At 47.5% G+C, this 18801-nt stretch overlaps 2 protein-coding genes across 4 annotated transcripts in view; one reads left to right on the top strand and one right to left on the bottom strand.

The window, feature by feature from the left end:
• Window positions 1–18801, top strand: part of LOC125689819 (uncharacterized) — a 259018-nt gene that overhangs the window by 159678 nt on the left and 80539 nt on the right. The gene's annotated exons all lie outside the window — the stretch shown is intronic.
• XKR6 (XK related 6) overlaps window positions 1–18801 on the bottom strand; it is a 163755-nt gene that overhangs the window by 98448 nt on the left and 46506 nt on the right. For 2 of the 3 annotated variants that reach the window (XR_007375415.1, XR_007375416.1), the window contains exon 3: window positions 13356–17412. The exons of the other annotated variant lie outside the window; for it this stretch is intronic. The gene's annotated coding sequence lies outside the window, so the exon portion shown is untranslated. Of the gene's footprint in view, window positions 1–13355; window positions 17413–18801 lie in introns of those variants that run through there. 3 annotated transcript variants of the gene reach the window in all.

Below are 18801 nucleotides of genomic sequence, written 5' to 3'. Positions count from 1 at the left end.
CAAATCCTTCCTCAAGGAGCGCATCACTAGGTACATCAATCAGACAAGCCTTTCTTCCAGCATGCACATGAATGAACGAATACCTCAATTATGGCTGCGTGTTTCATTGCGCTTGACCTTAACAGCCCAATGCTTTCTACAAAGGGGTTTGATTCAATTAGCACACCCATGGGGTTTTCAGCCAGGCTACTGACTGACCAGATGATGCAGGGCATTTAAAGGCAGCACAGGGACACAGCAGCTCAAATGTACCATCTCATCTTCCCCTTTGCCACCATGCAACCCCAAAAAGGACACCAACATTCTGGCTGTTGTTGCAAAAACAACAGTTCGGTTTTGTGGGCTTAAAGCAGAGTGATATTGGCCACTATTCTTCAGTCTTTCAAGGTATTCAAACACAGATGTGTAGCAAAGCACTCATGAAACCAGGATGAAGTTAAACCTATCAACTACTCAATGGAAGGGTCTTATGCTGGGAACAAAAGGCAACAAGAGGTGAGATGGTGCTTCTTTGGAACAATCTGCTTTGCAGGTTGTAGCAGACTTGCTGTCCCATGGGTCAAACAAGGGCTTTCGTTTTGCTATGAAGAAGGAGGGTTTTGTGCTGGACAAATATCAAGTGATGAAGAAGGCAGTGTTCAGAGGAAGGCTCATCACCTCTTCCATATCAAATGACCAGTTTGTTTTGAGTTTTTTTCTGGAGCTACAACAGGATGCCTCAAATCAATGCTACAAGAACACCCTGACTTGAGCCACTAAAGAGCACAGGTTGACACATCTGCTCCCTGATCACAAATGACCTAGAGGTGTCCAAGGCCAGGCTAGATGGGGCTCTGGGAAACCTGGTCTAATGGTTGGCAACCCTGTTTGTGGAACTAGATGATCTTACAGGTCCCTTTCAACCCAAGCCATTCTATGATTCTTTGATTCTATGATCCTATGACAGATGCAGCAGGGACACATTGGGCAAATCATGGCCAGCATGCCAACGTGCCACTCAGCCACCTTCTATCCCAAGTTCCTCTTGACCACATAAGCACCCCTACTGCAAACTAAACATGAGCCAAGGTACAAGCTTCACTTTTGGGAAACCAGTGATCCACATCACCAAGAGTTACTGAAGTTTGTGGCATGGTTTTGTTTGAAACTCCCATTGACCCAGAGAATTCCCAGGCAGTGACCATTCCCAGTACAAAACACAGAGAAACTGCAGCAGGTTGCCTCCACCCATCCAGCAAAGCCTTGCACAACCATCCTGCCTGCTTTTAACTACCCTTGGAGATGCAGCATTTCATAGAATCATGAAGTTATAGAATATCTTGAGCTACGAGACATGGTTTAGTAGCTTGGTGGGTAGTAACAGTGATAGGAGGTTGGCTGGACTAGATGACCTTGTTGGTCCTTTCCAACCTTGGGATTCTATGATTCTATGAGCTGGAAGGAGCCTCTAAGAGTCGCTGAGTTCAACTCCTTCAGAGCCCAACAACAGCAGAAAAGAAAGCACCTCTCTCCCTGCCACCCTTCAGAGTACGACTTGAGGGGGCAATTCAGGAACATCCAATTCCACCTAACTTAAAACATAGCTTTTCAGAAGTCTGCATGCAGGCTGCTGTTCACTCAAGATGCGCAAGGAAGGTCAAACTGAATGGTCAAAAACTTGTGAAACACCAGTGCTGCTACAAAGCCCATGAAACCAGAGTGCACCTCACTTCTGCCCAATGCATGATGTGTGCTGTGCTGCATGCCTTGGCCAGAATTTGCCAGGCCAGGTGTATAAGGGGGTTCTTTGTGGTGTGAGCAACCAGCAGAGCCTGTTGCACCTTTGCACAGCATCCCACTGGCAGCAGTGAGAGGCGGCATGGAACGGACAGGAGACTTCAGGAAGCACCGAGGAGATGCAGGGAGTGGTGGGAATTGCTGAGCGGACGTGAGCCGAATACCGAGCAGAACGGGCAGATGGGGAAAAGCAGCGAGGCTGCAAAAACTGGAGGTCAGTTCCCAGTGCGTTTGCTCCGAGGATGGCAGGGAAGCAGCCAGGGAGCGTGGCTGGCGAGGCAGGGGGAAGCAGGGGGAGGCAGGGGCACCCGCGGCACTCATGGCTCTCCTGGGTATCTGGGAGCTGCAGGGAAAAAAAAAGGAGGAGAAAAGCCATCCAGCGACCTCGCTGAAATTAGAAACTTAACAATGAACACGCTCCACATACAAGGAGCCCGGCTTTGTCACCATGGAGACGACTACAAATCTGTGTCAGCTGCAATCCACTCTCCAGTTCCTAAAATTTTAAACCAAAAAGGAGGAAGGGAGGGCGGGGAGGAGGGAGAGGGAAGGGGGAATTCCTCCACGCTGTTTGGCTTTGATGTGCATCACGTTTAAAGGCACAGGGGATTAGCCCAGCCTGATGCCGGATCAAGCACGGCTGCGGAACAGCTGATGCGTGCCGGCCACGCTCCCCTCCAGCACTGCATCTCTCAGGACTCTGTGAGGCCATGTCAGTGCATTTCAGTGCTGGGGATGGACCCAGTGCCACAGTGCTCCCAGGAGGCTGGGAAGCCTTCGGCATCTCTGCTGGGCAGCCTGGTCTGGTGGTTGGCGACCCTACACGTAGCAGGGGGTTGAAACTAGATGATCATTGTGGTCCTTTTCAACCTGGGCCACTCTACCATTCTGTGATTCTGTGATCTCCTCCTGGAGGCTAATGGCATCTTGGAGGGGGATAGCAGGGACCAGGAAAGGAGTATCGTGAGGCTCAGTGCAGGAAACACTCAGCAAAGGGCTGTGGTCCCTACACAGCAAAATGGGCAGAGCTGGAGAGGAATTCCTGCTGCCAGGATGAAAGGGTAAGAAGGCAGTTGGTCTAAATGATCTTAATGGTCTTTCCAACCTTAATGGTTCTATGATTGATTCCAAGATGAAGCAGGAGGAAGAATGGGTCCGGGGATTTGTTTCTGCTTGGCTCAGAGGTCACAGCTGGGACGTGGGGCATGAACAGCACACCCAGGTTAGGCAGCCTGGTGGCTCCTCTCTTGGCAAAGAGGCAGATGTAGACATGCCCACCTACATCTTTGTGGAAGGCACGTGGATGCATAAGCAGGTTCATGAGTGAGTAGGACCAGCGGTGTATTAAACCTATGGCTATGCAGAAACATCAGGGAAAGTGAGTATGTCGAGTGTGAAATGCTTGCAGGGGAAACTGGTAGAGCCTTTCAGCTAGGCAAAAGCAAAGCCATGGGATATGAGATAACCAACAGTCCGCATGGAGAAATGCTTCCCCATCTTGGCAAAATACACCCAACCATGAGCAAATATCCCTTCCCAAACACTTAATCCTCACCCCTGATAGTTACTGGGATTTAGGTCATCTTTTTTTTCTCCTCTCACTGAGACTACTCTTGTTTTGGATCATTTCTTCTACTGTGCATCTCCCTCCTACTCCTGCTGTTACATACGATTTTAAGGCAGCAGAGAAACCACATCACAGAAACACAGAATTACAGAATATCCTGAGATGGAAGGGACTTACAAGGATCACTGAGTGCAATGCTAAAGAAGTGAAGGAAAGTACAAGGGGAGACTGAGGACTTTGAAACTCTTCCTGCAATTAAGTAATATTGAAGGTGACACTGTCAATGCTAATTTATACATTGCTGACTTCAACCCATCCTGGAGTGAGTATGGACAACGTATGGAGGTACAAAGCTAGGAAGAGCTCTGGGCAAAGCCAGGAAGAGCTCAGCCCTACATCTCCAAGGAGCCCGTGAGGAGATGCTGTAAGGCACCAAAGTCACTAGGGAAAGCAAGAAATGTCCATTCAGAGAGGCAAAATTGATACAGCCTGGTAATCTCTATTTGTCTTCAGGGCTAACTCACAAAATCATCCTCTGGTGACCAGTGCAGAAACAGGTTGCAAATTGAAGCCTACTATGGCAATAAAAGGAAGCACAGCTCCCATTATTTCTTGTATGATGGAAGAATGTTCCTAGACATAAGTTCAGCCTAACCCAATGGAAGCAAAATAATTATCCCATGCATTCATTCCCTGCTCTACCATAGTCTCACCAATATTACAGGAAGACTTTGGATGGGTACGGTAGGCAAGAACAAGTTACCCAACAGAGGAAGACACTCAGAAGACTGGAGCTCATAGAATCAATCACAGAATCAATCATAGAATGGGACCTTAAAGCCCATCCAGACCCAACCCCAGCCGTGGGCTGGGTGCCCCCACCAGCTCAGGCTGCCCAGGGCCCATCCATGGCCTTGGGCACTTCAGAGATGGGGCACCCACAGCTCTGGCAGCAGTGCAAGGGCATCACCACTCTTTTCCAGTGCCTCACACCCTGTGCTTCTGCCTTCCAGCAAGACACATCTGCAAAAGAGAAACACACCTCACAGCAACCGTGATAACTGAACAATCTGCAACTTCTAATTCATTAACCAGTGCTATGGAATAAGTCACTTCCAACAGAGTGAAATTGCCTAGCTCACTGCAATGCACTGTCAAACAGGTTACCACTTGATTAAGGTCTAAAATGTGCACGGAGGATTTTTCGGAATGGTCTCATTTGCTGCAATGCAATTAATTAGAGATACATTCCCAGTCAGGTATATTCTTAATGCTGTCTGATCACTCTTCAAAAAAGAGAAAGAGAAAGAAAAAAGGACAAGTTAACTCATTTTAAATCAGGAAATTTCATGCATCAGCGTATCTCCCCTTTCTAGAGCACAGAGGTTCTGCTTTTCCTCTCTAAGAAAAATGCTTCACAACAGAGTTTTGCTGAATCCTGGGTTTCCCCCAGCAGCGAAGTGCATCTGAAAGCAGCAATCAGGCTTGAAGGAAGAAAGCAAACACGAACACTGGGACAGACCTCTCAACAGTCACACGAACACCCAACCCTGACTTATCAGCAGGGCTCTACTCGTTCCGTGCACTGCAGTAACTTTGCAATTAATTCATTCACATTTGCAAAGCCATTGAAAGAGATAAAGCATTAAATATAGATGCTAACTAAAGAGGAATAAACAGCAACCAACACTTAGCTCTCCAGGTTTTCAGGCCCCGTCAGCAGGGACGTTCAGTCACTGCCCACAGCAGACTCCTTAACTAAAACCTGTAAGTGCAGTATTAATTTTTCAGCAGCATCTCCCAGACCTAATGAAGACTCAGTTATGATGAGGAGTCAGCCCAGAAGAGCCTTAAAATCTCCTGTCTGATGGCTGGTCATGGCCAATGCTGAACTTCTATAGGATAATCTGGGCACAGACCAATTTGGTGCCCATTTTCACGTTCCCAAACTGTGGCTGCCCCTTCCAGGACATGGTAGGGGCATGATGTAACACATGACGAATTAGGCAGCCACCACCAATCCTGCCTCTCCCAATCTGGATTCTTCTCTGCATGAATTCTGTTCTACTTTTTGACGCTTCCTGCTGTCCATGAGTAAAGATGGTTGCAGCACCAGGAGCAAACTACAGGCAAAGACCTTGCTACAGCCTCTGATGCATGTCTGTGCAATTCAACGACCTTGGCATCCACAATAGAGAAGGTAGATGCACACGAGACTGTGGGTCCATGTCCCATGTGAAACACGGTGCTGTGCCCAGGATAACAGTGCTAGTATAGATGTAGCCAGTAAGGAGATAATATACTGTCTGCTGGATCCTGCAATGGATTCCAACACATCCTGGATGGTGTCCAAAGACCTCGGTGGAAGCCAGGTTCTGCTGAGCAGCAGGATCCTGCAGCACTCCTCTTCCTTGATGAAGGCTCTTTGCAGGCACCTGTTTCTATATCACAAAGCCCTTGCTCCCCTTTCTCATCCCACTGACATTTACGAAGAAGAAAACTATTCCTGCCATCACGGTGAAAGGCTCAAACACAGGATTTGGGGCTGTCCCAGTAGCTTTTAGCAGCCCACTGTGCTGCCAGGATGCTGCTGATGTCCTCCTTCAGACCAGGGTGGAGGAGCACCTCTGAGTTGTACACCTTTCTGCAGAAACTGTGCTGCCTTCCTCTGTGAAACAAAGAGGGAATTCCAGATCCCACACAGGGGACTGCATGTCTGCATATATAGTGAGAAGGCACCAGCAGAGAGTTTAAGATGCCTTACGTTAGGCAGAAAGCTGACCTCCTTCCTTTGAGAACTGTTGTCTAAAAAGTTGCTGACCCTCAGAGTGCTTCTTAGAACCAACAGGACTTCCCCAGAGTGCCTCTCATGAAAGGCAACAAGTTTCTGTCCCCTCCAGCCCTTGCTCACATCACCTTCTGTTATTTCATCGTGCATGACAATTAGGGGGGTCAGCATTCCAAAAATACCCTCTTTACGTGTCACCCTGTGAGCAATATGGTTTGACAAGACAGGTTTATCATCTGCACATGCTCCCTTGCTTTGGGATTACACTAATTATCCCTATTTTTAAGCTTGTGGGTAAAGCCCCCTAGCCCACAGCAGAGGCAAATAACTCCCAAAGAAAAGGTATTAACATATCTTTGTATTCCAGCCTTTGTTAAGCTGCACCAGGGTTCCATCCAGAACCAGAAGCCTACTGATTTCCAAAGCCTGGAGCATTTCCAGGATTCAGTTCTGCTCCAATCCCACTGCCTTTTCTCCCCCTTCACCCTCTTCTCTTTCTTTCCTTGCTCTCTGCTATGGGATGCTCTCTGCTTCTGGAGATGTTCAAGACCTGCCTGGATGCCCACCTGTGCAACCTGCTGTAGGGAACCTGCTTTGGCAGGGGGTTGGACTCGATGATCTCTGCAGGTCCCTTCCAACCCCTACAATTCTGTGATTCTGTGATTCTATCCATGGGAGTTCACTTGCCTCACCGTACCTCCTTGCATTTTGTTCTGCTTGTGCCACTATTATCCTCACAGCCAAAACTCTTCTACAGGAGGTTTAAAATGTGTGATGCGTCCCTTCACTTGAGGCTGCATCCCCATTGCTATCAGCAGCCACAAAATGCAATGTCTTATTAAAGTCTTCTCTCTGGTTAAGCTAATGAGATAATCCCTTCCTCAATGACCTGTCCTCAGGATTTGCCCTAAAACTTCTAGTGTCAATCTCCTTATTTTTCAAGTCACTGCAATTCATCCTCTGCCGGGCAGCAAGTAGAACCACAGAACAGAATCACCAAGGTTGGAGAAGACCTCCAAGATCATCCAGTCCAACCATTCCCCTGTCAGCAACATTTCCCACTAAACCACGTCCCTCAGTACAACATCTAAATGTTTCCTGAACATCTCCTGCAGTACACCAACAGAAAACACCGTGACAGCTAGAAAATTTCTGAATGATGCTCCGGAATGGCAGGTCCTTGCTAGGATACAGTGATACAGGAGGTGGGATTTGGGAGCATGGCAAGGTGAGTTATGCAATTAATTTCCTAACTTCATGTGCCAATGCCACAAGGAGCTTTCTCACGCCTTCACCTCTCCTTCCAAGGGCAAAAGAAACAAACAAAAGAGGCTTTTGAGCCACTCCACCTTCTGGTTGTCCTTGCTTTTCTTCCCAAGCCTGTGTGATGTGAAGGCTCACCGAAGAAACACAGCAGTCTGAACAAAATTAGCACTTCAAGAGCTTTTGGAGATCTACTTTCAAATGCCCTGTAGGTCAGGGGACAACCACAGGCCATTGGAGCCTGGGGACATTGCCCTTTGCAGTTTGAGACAAACGTGAAGGAGGACAGGAGAGCAGGAGACATGGTGGCTGGAAGTGCCCTCGAGATGGGCTGAGCAGCTCTCTGGAAGCTGCCCTCCCTCTGATAAACATGTGCACAGGTATGCTCACCAGCAGAGGCAACACCTTCCAAAAGTGCACTTGATGCAATTCAAGATTGCAGGTTTTTTAAGTATTGCAGGATTACAAGTTCCCTTAGGCTGCAAGGAACCTTCCAGAGAAGCTGTGGGTGCCCCATCTCTGGAGGTATTCAAGGCCATAGATGGGCCCAGGGCAGCCTGACCTGGTGGGGGGCACCCAGCCCACAGCAGGGGGCTGGAATTAGATGATCTTTGAGGTCCTTTCCAACCCAAGACATTCTGTGATGCAACAGTTCTGTGAAGCTGTTGCCCAATCTCTGTCCCATGCTTGGTGACTACGCAGCCTCTGTGAATGGAAATGGAGAATGGCTGCAGGGAACCAGAGGCCCAAAACACAGCCAGGATCAGCAAATGGGAGGTTTTCACAAATACTTGTGAGAACACAAGGAAGTAACAGTGAGGAGTAAAGCTCCAGAGAGTGCATCTATTCCAAATACAGTAGCAAAGAAAAGGATAACGCATCCTACAATGGGAAGTGGTTTATTTTAAGTGAGGATGAAGGTTTAAGACCAACGCAATGAGCACTGAACAAGGATGGAATATGGAATATGGAAGCAAAAGACTTCAGTGAGTAGGGGTAGGGAAAAGTACATGGAGGTAGCTCTGCTGCTGTTGGGGATGCCATCACCGTACAGGCCAACAGCCAAAACACATTGTACAAGGTGCTCTCTGTGCTTTATCCATCACCTACATGATATGAATTTCAGCTCGGGTCCTCAAAGCTATTCAGGCATCCACGTTTGAAGACAGCTGGCTGCCCAAATGGTCACATTCATGCTCAGGTGCCCAGATCACAGCAGCGTGCTCCCACATCTTCCAAGAGGACCTTCTTCTAGGAGATGCTGGAACCAGTCAGCCTCACCAAGAAGCTCATGAGGTAAAGCTTTACACCACTATATGTCCCATAAGGAAGGCTTGTCCTTGCTTTTCTTGCTCTTGTAGGATGCATCTAGCTAGACACGAATACTTCCAGCACTGAAAAGGTCTGTGGACACCTGCCCCAAACCCAGGCCAGAAAGAGGCAGCACTGAAGGGGGATGAAGCCGCTTGGGAAGCATATGACATCCCATTTTATGTGACCCTGCATCTACAAACTGGAAATGGGGCTTAGTAATCCAGTCCACCACACTGTGCCAGAGCACAAATATCTACAGCAACAGACCTTGTTCCCAAAACCACAGTGATTCACTGGGCAGATCAACTTAAAATCATGGAATATCTCAAGTTGGAAGGGACCCATAAGGATCACTGAGGCCTTCTCCAGTTAGATCTCAGGCTCCAGTGAAGTATTTATCCAAAATGCAGTATTTATCCTCCAGCATAGGAAAGCACAGTGCCTGGCTTGGCTTTCTGCATGCAAATGTCAATAATCACAAACCGTACCCAGGCTTCATAACACTGTTAAAGAGAGAATTAATATTAAAAAAAATCATTTAAAAAGATGCAAACCAGCCCATTTTTAGTGGAAACAATTCCTGGTGCAGAATGAAAGCGGAGGCCGTGCTGTCACTCAGCATTCTATGTGCTCACAGTGCTTTCTGAATGCAGAATTGGTAGAAAAACAAACTCCCACTCAGGGCTTGCTTGCTTCCCATCCCACCCTCGCTGTGAGTCTGCTCCATGCATGGATAAATGTTGTGTGTAGCTCTTATGGGGTAACCCTTATTTTGTATCAAATCCCATGAAGGAGCGTGCCGGACCTTGGCAGTGGGAGCAGCTGCCAGATCATTTGTTTTATGGGGGTTTTGCCTCAAGGAAGGAGGGAAATGGGTGAAATCCCTTCTGGTCAGAGCTGCTTCGAGAGTGAAATCATTGCAAGAGAGGGGATGTGAGAGGTGCTGGCACTGAGCACTACCTCACAGCACAAACACCCACATCAGATTCATCCTCTCTGCACACTGCTCCAAAAGAAAAGACAGAGGAGCTGCTTAAATTCTATATGGGAGATGCTTTGTGGACAAGGCTTCCCCACTGCAAGCAGATGCAATGCCCACGAAGGGGCTGATGCTCATCTAATCCCAGATGCCCACCTCTGAGTCCCCTCTGCAGGCTGATAGAGACACCCAAATGCAGCCAGGGAGTCCCTTCCCTGGAGCAGAATCCTATGTGTAGGTGTTGGTGCAAAGGAACATAGCCCCAGCATGGCTGGAGAAGATCTTCAATCCCCCTTCTATCTTTATTTGACCCCTAAATTTACTTACAGCCCCCTCTGTCCAATCTACAGCGTGGTGAGGCACTGGCACAGGTTGCCCAAGGAGGCTGTGGATGCCCCATCCCTCGAGGCATTCAAGGCCAGGCTGGATGTGGCTCTGGGCAGCCTGGGCTGCTGGTTGGTGACCTGCACACAGCAGGGGGTTGGAACTGGATGAGCGTTGTGGGCCTTTGCAACCCAGGCCATTCTGTGATTCTATACAGGTTTCCCAGTTGATCCATCCACCTGCCCACCCTCTGCCACAGAAGCACCTCACTTGGGATTGCGGCAAGGCACACACGATGCCCTGCTCACAAAGGTGCTGGTGATGGTGTTTTCTTGATGAAAACTGACATTTTGACCTAAGAAGAAAATGGGAACAAACAATCGAGCACAGCTGTTGTTCGTGCAACCAAAGCAAACAGGCTCAGCAAAAGTGGGAATGAAAACACACTATGGAGTGTGTGTTCTCTTGGGCTATGCTGACAAAAATCTCTCAGCCAAGATGCACCAGGCTGCTGAAGTCTGAAGTCACCTCATCTGCCCATTCCTCCCATTCCACTGCAAGCTCTCATAGGGGCACAGTCTTGTAAATTCAGCTGGAGACTGCCAGGACTTAACATAACCCAACATCCAATGAAGGAATCTGAGTTTCCCCAAGCAAGGCATGCTTAAAGGGAAGCCAAGCAGCTCCCAAACTGCCTTACACCCTTTGTGGCTCTTGGGCACACCCAACACTATGAATGTGGCACATTTGGGGTCCCTGGACACCAAGACCCCAGCCACCACCACAACTAAGGAAGCAATATGAAGCAAGTAGATACTTCTCTGTCAAACAGGGTCAGAGCACTGCTGACTTCACAGCACCATCCAAAGACACCCCAGCTCTGGAGGCATCTCAGTTCTGAAATCTCTCCAGGTTTCTCAGTTCTGAAGGCACCCCAGGTGGGAAGGTTCCCCAAGTCTGAAGTCTACCTTGAAGCCCAGAGGGACTCTACAGAGAAGGGCTTGCTTGTTTTTGAGGGGAAAGAAATCTTCCTGCCCACACACCAAGAAAAAGTGCTGCAGAAACACTTTGAAGCTGTTAAACTTCCCTCCTGGGAATTTCTCCCCAGGTTTGAGTTTTTCCTCTTAAAAAGAAAACGCGTATTTTTGTGGCCGTGGCATCACACGGTGGGACTGCTCACACATCAAAAGGATTCACAACTCACTTTGAAAGAGGTTCACAGAATAGCCATAATGCTTCCTTGCTGTTCCAGCCACGAAACCTACTTGTCTCTGGAAAGCAATTGCTCCACACCACTAAGGATTAGGCAGGAGTAGACTCGTCTGGCTGCAAAAGGCACACCGCCATCCTTCTGAAGTGTAAGTTTGTGTTGTAAACTTACCTCGAGCTCTTGGTGCTGTTAACTCAAGTGCTTATTCATACAAAGAATCTCTTTAGTCCAATGCAAAGGTGTTTTCAAACTGCTTTTGCTGGCAGGGCTGATGTACGCAGAAGATGTTGGGGAAAGCAGCCCATCAGTGCCACTCTGGGGTGTCAACAAGGGAAAATTCACCTCCATAAAACCATTAGGAAGTATTACTTTTCAGAAAGGGTGGTCAGGCACTGCAATGGATGCCCAGGGAGGTGGTGGAGTCACCGACCCTGGGGGTGTTCAAGGAAAGGCTGGATGTTGTGTTGAGGGACATGGTTTAGTGGGAGCTATTGGGAATAGGTGAACGGTTGGACTGGATGAGCTTTTAGGTCTTTTCCAACCTTGGTGATTCTATGATTCTATGATTTTGCAATGCCTCCCAAAAGCATTTACACTCCACCTCAGCTGCCAGCAGTGTTCAAGCCCACAGGATCTGCCTCCAGGTTCCACAACACACAAACCCTCAGGTTACCCTGGTTAACTCAAGAGGACTGTGATCGTGGGCTCATCCTGACCTGTCACAGCCAGCAATAGGGACAAGCACAGATCCAGCAGCAGGGACCTGCACTCCTGATGAGTGCACTAAGGCAGCTGTGCAGTGACCATCACCTCTTGAGCTCCGTCAGATGGAAACAGCACCACAGGAGTGTTTGGTCAGTAAAGGAAGGCACTGCTTTATGGCAGTTTGGATTTTCATTCCCCTTGAGCCCAGCTCAAGAGAATAGAAGGAAAATAAATGTCTTACAGCAGAATCAATGGGGGAGTAGCCTCAACCTCAGCACCACAATCTCAGCATCCCTGCCCTGCTCTTTGTTTCCCCATTTCACACAGAGTGAATCCCAAAACCCACGTGAGCTGCTATAAAGGCAGTGCTTCTCTAACAGTGCCCGCTCTAGAGACTGCTGGAGAAATCAGGCTAGGCAGCCCGAAATGACACTGGAGATTGTGAACAACTGCACCTTAAAAGCATGCAGCTAACCCTGAGAGCCATTCAGTTCAGAGCAGAGATCAGCAGATTCTCTAAATACCGCAGAAGAGGCCGGTATTTCAGCTGCGGATGGAGAAAAATTATGTCAAGAGCATGGTTCAAATCTCTGCTGTTTAAATAACCTCCTCCAAGCAGCTTTGGTAAATATAATGCCATGAAAGAGCCCTTCTATGACAGCAATCTGCCATCCGGATTCCCCCACGTGTGCTCCTCAACCACCCTGCTTCTCCTGGAGGGGAGGTGCTCAGAAGGAACAAAGCCTCTGCAGTCTGGAAACAATGCTGGAAAGCACAGATAGGATTCCCTGCTGGCTTAGCAACATCATAAATCACGGGTTGGGGCCTGACACAGAACACACAAGAACCTTCAAGTGATGCTTAGCCCCTTCGCTCTGACCACTCTATTTCTCTTCCCAGTCCTATTGGACATCGGCAGAAGGAGGCACATCCTTGACCAGAAGCTCTGCAAGCAGACCTGGATGCATGCCCTGATCCCCACAAAGCCCAACCTTGGTCACGTTTGCTCCAGCATATCATTCCTGTTTTAACTGGCCATACTTGCATGCCTGAATACCATGATGTGATTACACTCGCTCCCCTGGTGCCAGCCTGGTTTAACAGGTAGAGTGCTGATTTACGAGCCACCCTCAGCACCACAGCAGCCTTTTTCATTAAGTCTCACCCATCTGAAGATATTTCCTGCTGCTACAAAACTTCCCATGCTCTGTCTCAGCCCTGAAGTGATGCTGGAGGAGGGAGAAGAGGGAAATCTTCAGTCTCTAAGCCATAAACACAAGAAGGTTGAAACAGCCCTGCAGGCATTCAAGGCCAGGCTGGATGTGGCTCTGGGCAGCCTGGTCTGCTGGTTGTGGCCCTGCACATAGCAGGGAGTTGGAACTAGATGATTATTGTGGTCCTTTTTGACCCAGCCCATTCTATGATTCTATGATTCTATGATTCTAATTCAACTTCCAATGCATGAGAATAATCCCAAGTTTCCAAACCCATGCTCAGGGATGGAGATAACAGCATCCCAACTTTCCAAAGCACTGCAGCCTCTCTGGCACCCATAGCTGAAGAAAACAATATGGATGGTGTCTATTTTAGAACCTGTAATTTACTTTTAATACTTTCCAAGACTGTTTGTTGTTTTTTTTTTCCTTTTCATTTGCAACTCCACCTTTGGGATTAGTGATTTTATTTTATGGAGGGATATTAATAGTAGGCAGCCAGCCTTGTTTATTGTTGCTTTTTTTTCTTTCTTCCAAACCAGCATTCAGAAGGAATAGATTAAATCATTAAATACACACAAGCACAGGAAACACTGGAAACTCTTAGCCATTATCCTATGAAGGGAATGCCAATGCAAACACTGTAATAAAATATTCTTCACTGAAATCAACACTAATTTTCTGAGGCAATCAAATTCATCCCCTTGATCCCTCCTCCCAGGGAAACCAGCCAGCACAGCTAAATTCAGATCTATGTGGCTCCATGCTTAAATTTGGTTTGGGCATGCTGCAAATCAATGGTTTCAGAGAGAAGAGAGTACCCAGAGACAGCTTAGCCATGAGGATGATGATGCTCTGAGCTGACGTCCCACCAGCAGCTCAGAACCAGCACCCAGCCTTTCACAATGCCTGCCCTTGTGCAATGACCAGCATTTATTCTCTCACCATAGAATGGTTTGAGTTGGAAGGGACCCTTGAAGGCCATCTGTCCCACTCCCTGCACTGGACAGGGACACCCACAGCTCCATCAGTGCTCAGATCCCCATCCATCCTGACCTTGGCTGTCTGCAGGGACGGGGCACCACTGCCCATCTGTGCAGCCTGTGCTGAAGTGCCTCTGACATCACACAATCATACACAGTTGAGGTTGAGCACAGACCTCACATCCTTGGCACAGGAGGACTAACAGTTAAAACTGCTCACAAGGAGTGCTGGTGCACCCTGCTCTGCATACGATGACTCTGTCATAGAAAATGAGGAAAGAAATCAAGCATGTTCATGAAATCATAGAATGGCCTGGGTTGAAAAGGGCCACATCTAGTTTCAAGCCCCTGCTATGTGCAGGGTTGCCAAGCACCAGACCAGGCTGCCCACATCCAGCCTGGATGTTCAGCATGGATTAATCCTGGGCCTCGAATCAGGATAACTACAGCCAGGAGGAATAAAAGTAACACAGATAGCCCAGCCACTTAGTGGGGTGTGCTCACAGTGTCCTGCTAAACAGCATCTGCCACTGTCCTCCAGAAACCTCATTCCCAAGGGGGAAGAGAGAATTCATTGACAGCCCTACAACTTCCCAGCACTGATTTCCTTGAGAACATCTTAGCTTGTTTTCTAGAACGTGTCCCCATGGTGGCAGGAGCCGTGTGGTGGGATGGGGACAGAAGAGGAGACTTCCAACCCCACTTCTTTTGTATGGGTGATGCAAATTCTCTAAATCATGGAATCCTAGAAAGCATGCTGGTTCTCATGATTAAGGAAGAATCAATCAGGTCAGAAAAGACCTCTAAGATCACCCAGTCCAACCCCACCATGCCCACCATGCCCACTGCCCACGTCCCTCAGTGCCACATCCCCATGGCTCTGGAACACCTCTGGGTGATCCCACCACCTCCCTGGGCAGCTGTGCCACTGCAGCACTGTTCTTTCACCAAATCAATACTACTTAATGTCCAGCCTGAACCTCCCCTCTGCAAGGAACAACTCCAGGAGAGGATGGCTCATAAAATGCCATCGCTGTGGATTTGGGTTCTTCCCCACAACTATTGCCTATGAAGAAAATGGCAGGAGCATGGGGTGCCCAAGCAGCTCTGCTGGAAAAGCAGAAATATCCTCTGCTGCTCAGGTTGCAGCAATACATCCTTAACACTGCTAAAAATTGCTCAGATTGCACATAGTTTTCAAGTGCACACATAATTTACTGTAATATGAAAAAAGCCATCTCCATGCACAGTATTATGATCAGCCACTGTGTTCATCTTTTGCCATCTTCTGCTTGCTCTCTCTTCCTTCTAGAAATGCTGCAGGTCTTTTATTTCACATTTTTGTTTGTTTGGTTTTTATCTTTCATTGCCATCTGCACTGAGAAGAATGAAATAATACTGCAGGATGTGAATTGAGACTGAAGGCACAGGGCAGGATCAGGTCCAATTCTGGGATCTCTCCAGCTCACCACTGCACTATGGATACTTGCAAAAACTTGGAATTTAAACTTTCAACCTATAAAAAGCACTTTGGGGTGTTAGGCTTGCATTCCTGACTTACCCAACACTTTCTAGTCCTAGAAACAGCTCCTGAAATGTGCTTGGGATGGAGCTGGGTGCTGATCTAGCATGGCTCTAAACAAGTTTTGGCCAGTCAAATAAAACATGCTGTCTTCTTTTAAATGCACTGCCTGCATACTTGAGATAGACCACGTGCTTCAATGCTCTGCTGCTCTGCTACTGCCCCGTGTGTGCAAGGAACAATGCTTGCAGAAAGGCACTTCAAAGATCACAGACAAGTTGTTTTTCAGCCTGGAAGTACACATTTATTAGAAAAGAACAATTATGGTTTTACAAACTCATACCACGCTGCATGAAAAACTCCCAGACTGACCATTTAAGCCTTGCACCTTGCTGGAAAGCAGCAGCATTTGCTCCTTTTTGCCTTGACTAGCAATACTGCTGCACATTTGGCTCATCTCACCTTGTTTCACGCCACTTGTGTTGATGCACTACGATCCACACTGACTGCCACAACCCCCCTTATACACAGATATGCTCAACAGCCCTAAACACAAGTTATGTGTAAGAATGGGGTTCAGATCACCCAGCTATGTGTGCAGTAAGCATATAAAGCAGCACAAGCACGGTAACGATCCATATGTCTTCAAAAGCCATACCCTACAAAGCAGAGACATTAAGTATACGGCACAGGATGAAATGGGATGCAGTAATGGAAATGCAAATTGAATCTCAAGTACCTCTAAAGCAGAGGCTCCACCACACAACTGCTCTGCAGAAGCCGTAAGGAGCACAGTCCCCTGGGACGTGTAAAACTGGATTAGACATAAACTTCAAAACCTGTGTGCTGCAGGATAATCCTATGCTGGCAGAAAGGGATCAGGGCTAATTTCTCTCTCTCTAACTTGCTTAATCTTCTGCAGAGATTTCTGAACTCCAGATATCCTGCTGGAAGCTCACACACTCTCTTTTTCAAGGTTCAGCACGGCTAACTGAAAACACAGCAAGTTCAGCATCCCAGAGAGCAAAGTGATTTTTAATGGGCCTTTATGAGGGCAATCTGTGTCTGGGGACAGCAGGTCAAAGCAAAAACATCATGATGCAGGTACACCTACTTGGTCACTGTCAGGATGTCATCATCCAAATCACAGCACATCTCAATCCACAAGTCCCAGGATGGTTTCATACAGACATGACGTGCACATGTGTAATTTAAAACCATCCAATAACAGAACGGTTTGGGTTGGAAGGGATCTCAAAGATCTTGTGGTCCCAAGCCTTGCTGTGGGCTGGCTGACCCTCCCCAGCTCAGGCTGCCCTCTGATAACAAGAGACAGATTTCCCTCTGTTTTACTCACATCAGAGCACAAACCTTGCTAAACCCCACACCAGTGTGAGCATAAGCTGACACAGCTCTGCACATGAAGCCTATCTCCTGCATTCCTGTTTCTGCCCGTGCAGAAAGAAGAGGCATTTGGACCACGTGGGCATCACCGTTCTGGTATCAGTGATGGCTGAACAGCTTGGCAGCACCTCGGGGACCTCCTCTGCCCTGGGATGGTTCCATTTGCTCCATGCACACGCAGTGTTGTACCTGTTTGTGCATATAAGTCCACTTCCCCTGGGGCTGCCACGCTGGCTTACAATTAAGTTGACATAACACAAGCAAAGAAACAAAAAAAAACCCAACAGACTCCTTCCCGACAGGAAACAAAAACCATTGATCCAGGCACTGGAACATCTCACAACCCATAAAAACCTTTCAGACCTAAAAAAAAACACAAAAAAGAAAGAAAGGAAAAAATAAATAACAATGCTCAAGTGTGAACTAATCCACCATCAAAAGATTCAATCTTACACAGTGAAATTAGAATTAAAATAATGTTTTAAACCCACACCAGGAATTTTCCTCACTGGGTGCACTCCCATGTTCCCATCTATTAAGAGGGAAGAGTTTTATTTATTATATTATATATAAATATATATTATATTTTATTTATGTCCTGATGAAGTAAACCAGGGGAATTCTCAGCATCCTAACAATGTTTGCTAAAGGTTTGGATTCATGTGTAGATGCACAGTTTTTGAATGGAACAGGACCAAGAAGAGATGTGTTTGCGTCGAAACAAGTTGCCCATGATGTCTGCTTAGTGGCACTTTGGGTATATACACCCACATGAGCAGGATCCCAAGATACAAGGCATGCATCAAAGGGGAATGGTCTTAAACTGAGACAGGGGAGGTTTAGGTTGGATATTAGGAGGAGGTTTTTCCCCCAGAGGGTGGTGAGGCACTGGCACAGGTTGCCCAAGGAGGCTGTGGATGCCCCATCCCTGCAGGCATTCAAGGCCAGGCTGGATGTGGCTCTGGGCAGCCTGGGCTGCTGGTTGGTGACCTGCACACAGCAGGGGTTGGAACTGGATGAGCACTGTGGGCCTTTGCAACCCAGGCCATTCTGTGATTCTATCATTCTATAATATGTACCTATGGATATGTATGGCTATATGGGGTCCTTCCACAGTTTAAATGCACTGTGCTGTGCAGGTAAAATGCTATTGCTAACTACTAAAAGGAGAAGTGTTCAGAAGAAATTGTCTACTTTCAAGTGTAAATCAACTCTTACCCACTCATCTACAAACATCCTGTTGGACAAAAGGAACAAAAACTTGTGCACACAGGCTAGGTCGCATCAAAAAATGGTTAGACATAAGCAGATGCATATCATAGGCATCTGCTCTGTTAATTATTAATTTAAATGGACACATCTAAAGATATATATACTCATTATATGGGTAAGCACTTTTTGTTAGAAGAGGGCAACTGCCATTAGTGAGACTGGAAGGAAGAGCTACGGAGAGCAGAGCAAGGCATTTCATGCAAGAGAAAGGCTAAGAATGAGAACACCTGCTACCAGAATCCGACACACATGGACAAGGCCAATACAATCCTCACATGCATGTCTTCATATGCATTCAGTGCAGCTCCTAGAAGTCAATTCCTTTGTACAGGATCTTATTAAAACCCGAGTTAGTTCTGGGAGGAGCGCGGGGTTTCGCTCCAGCTCAAACCAGACATTTTTTCCAGGGGAATTCCTGGATGCCCCACGTTTGGAATACAGCAGATTAAAGCCAACAGAGAAGGAAAGAGGAGATCTGTC

This window comes from Lagopus muta, chromosome 2, assembly GCF_023343835.1.
Source record: "Lagopus muta isolate bLagMut1 chromosome 2, bLagMut1 primary, whole genome shotgun sequence".
In the NCBI taxonomy this organism is placed as follows: Eukaryota; Metazoa; Chordata; class Aves; order Galliformes; family Phasianidae; genus Lagopus; species Lagopus muta.
The sequence above is the reverse complement of the archived record's forward strand: the minus strand, read 5'-3'. Positions and strand labels throughout refer to the sequence as shown.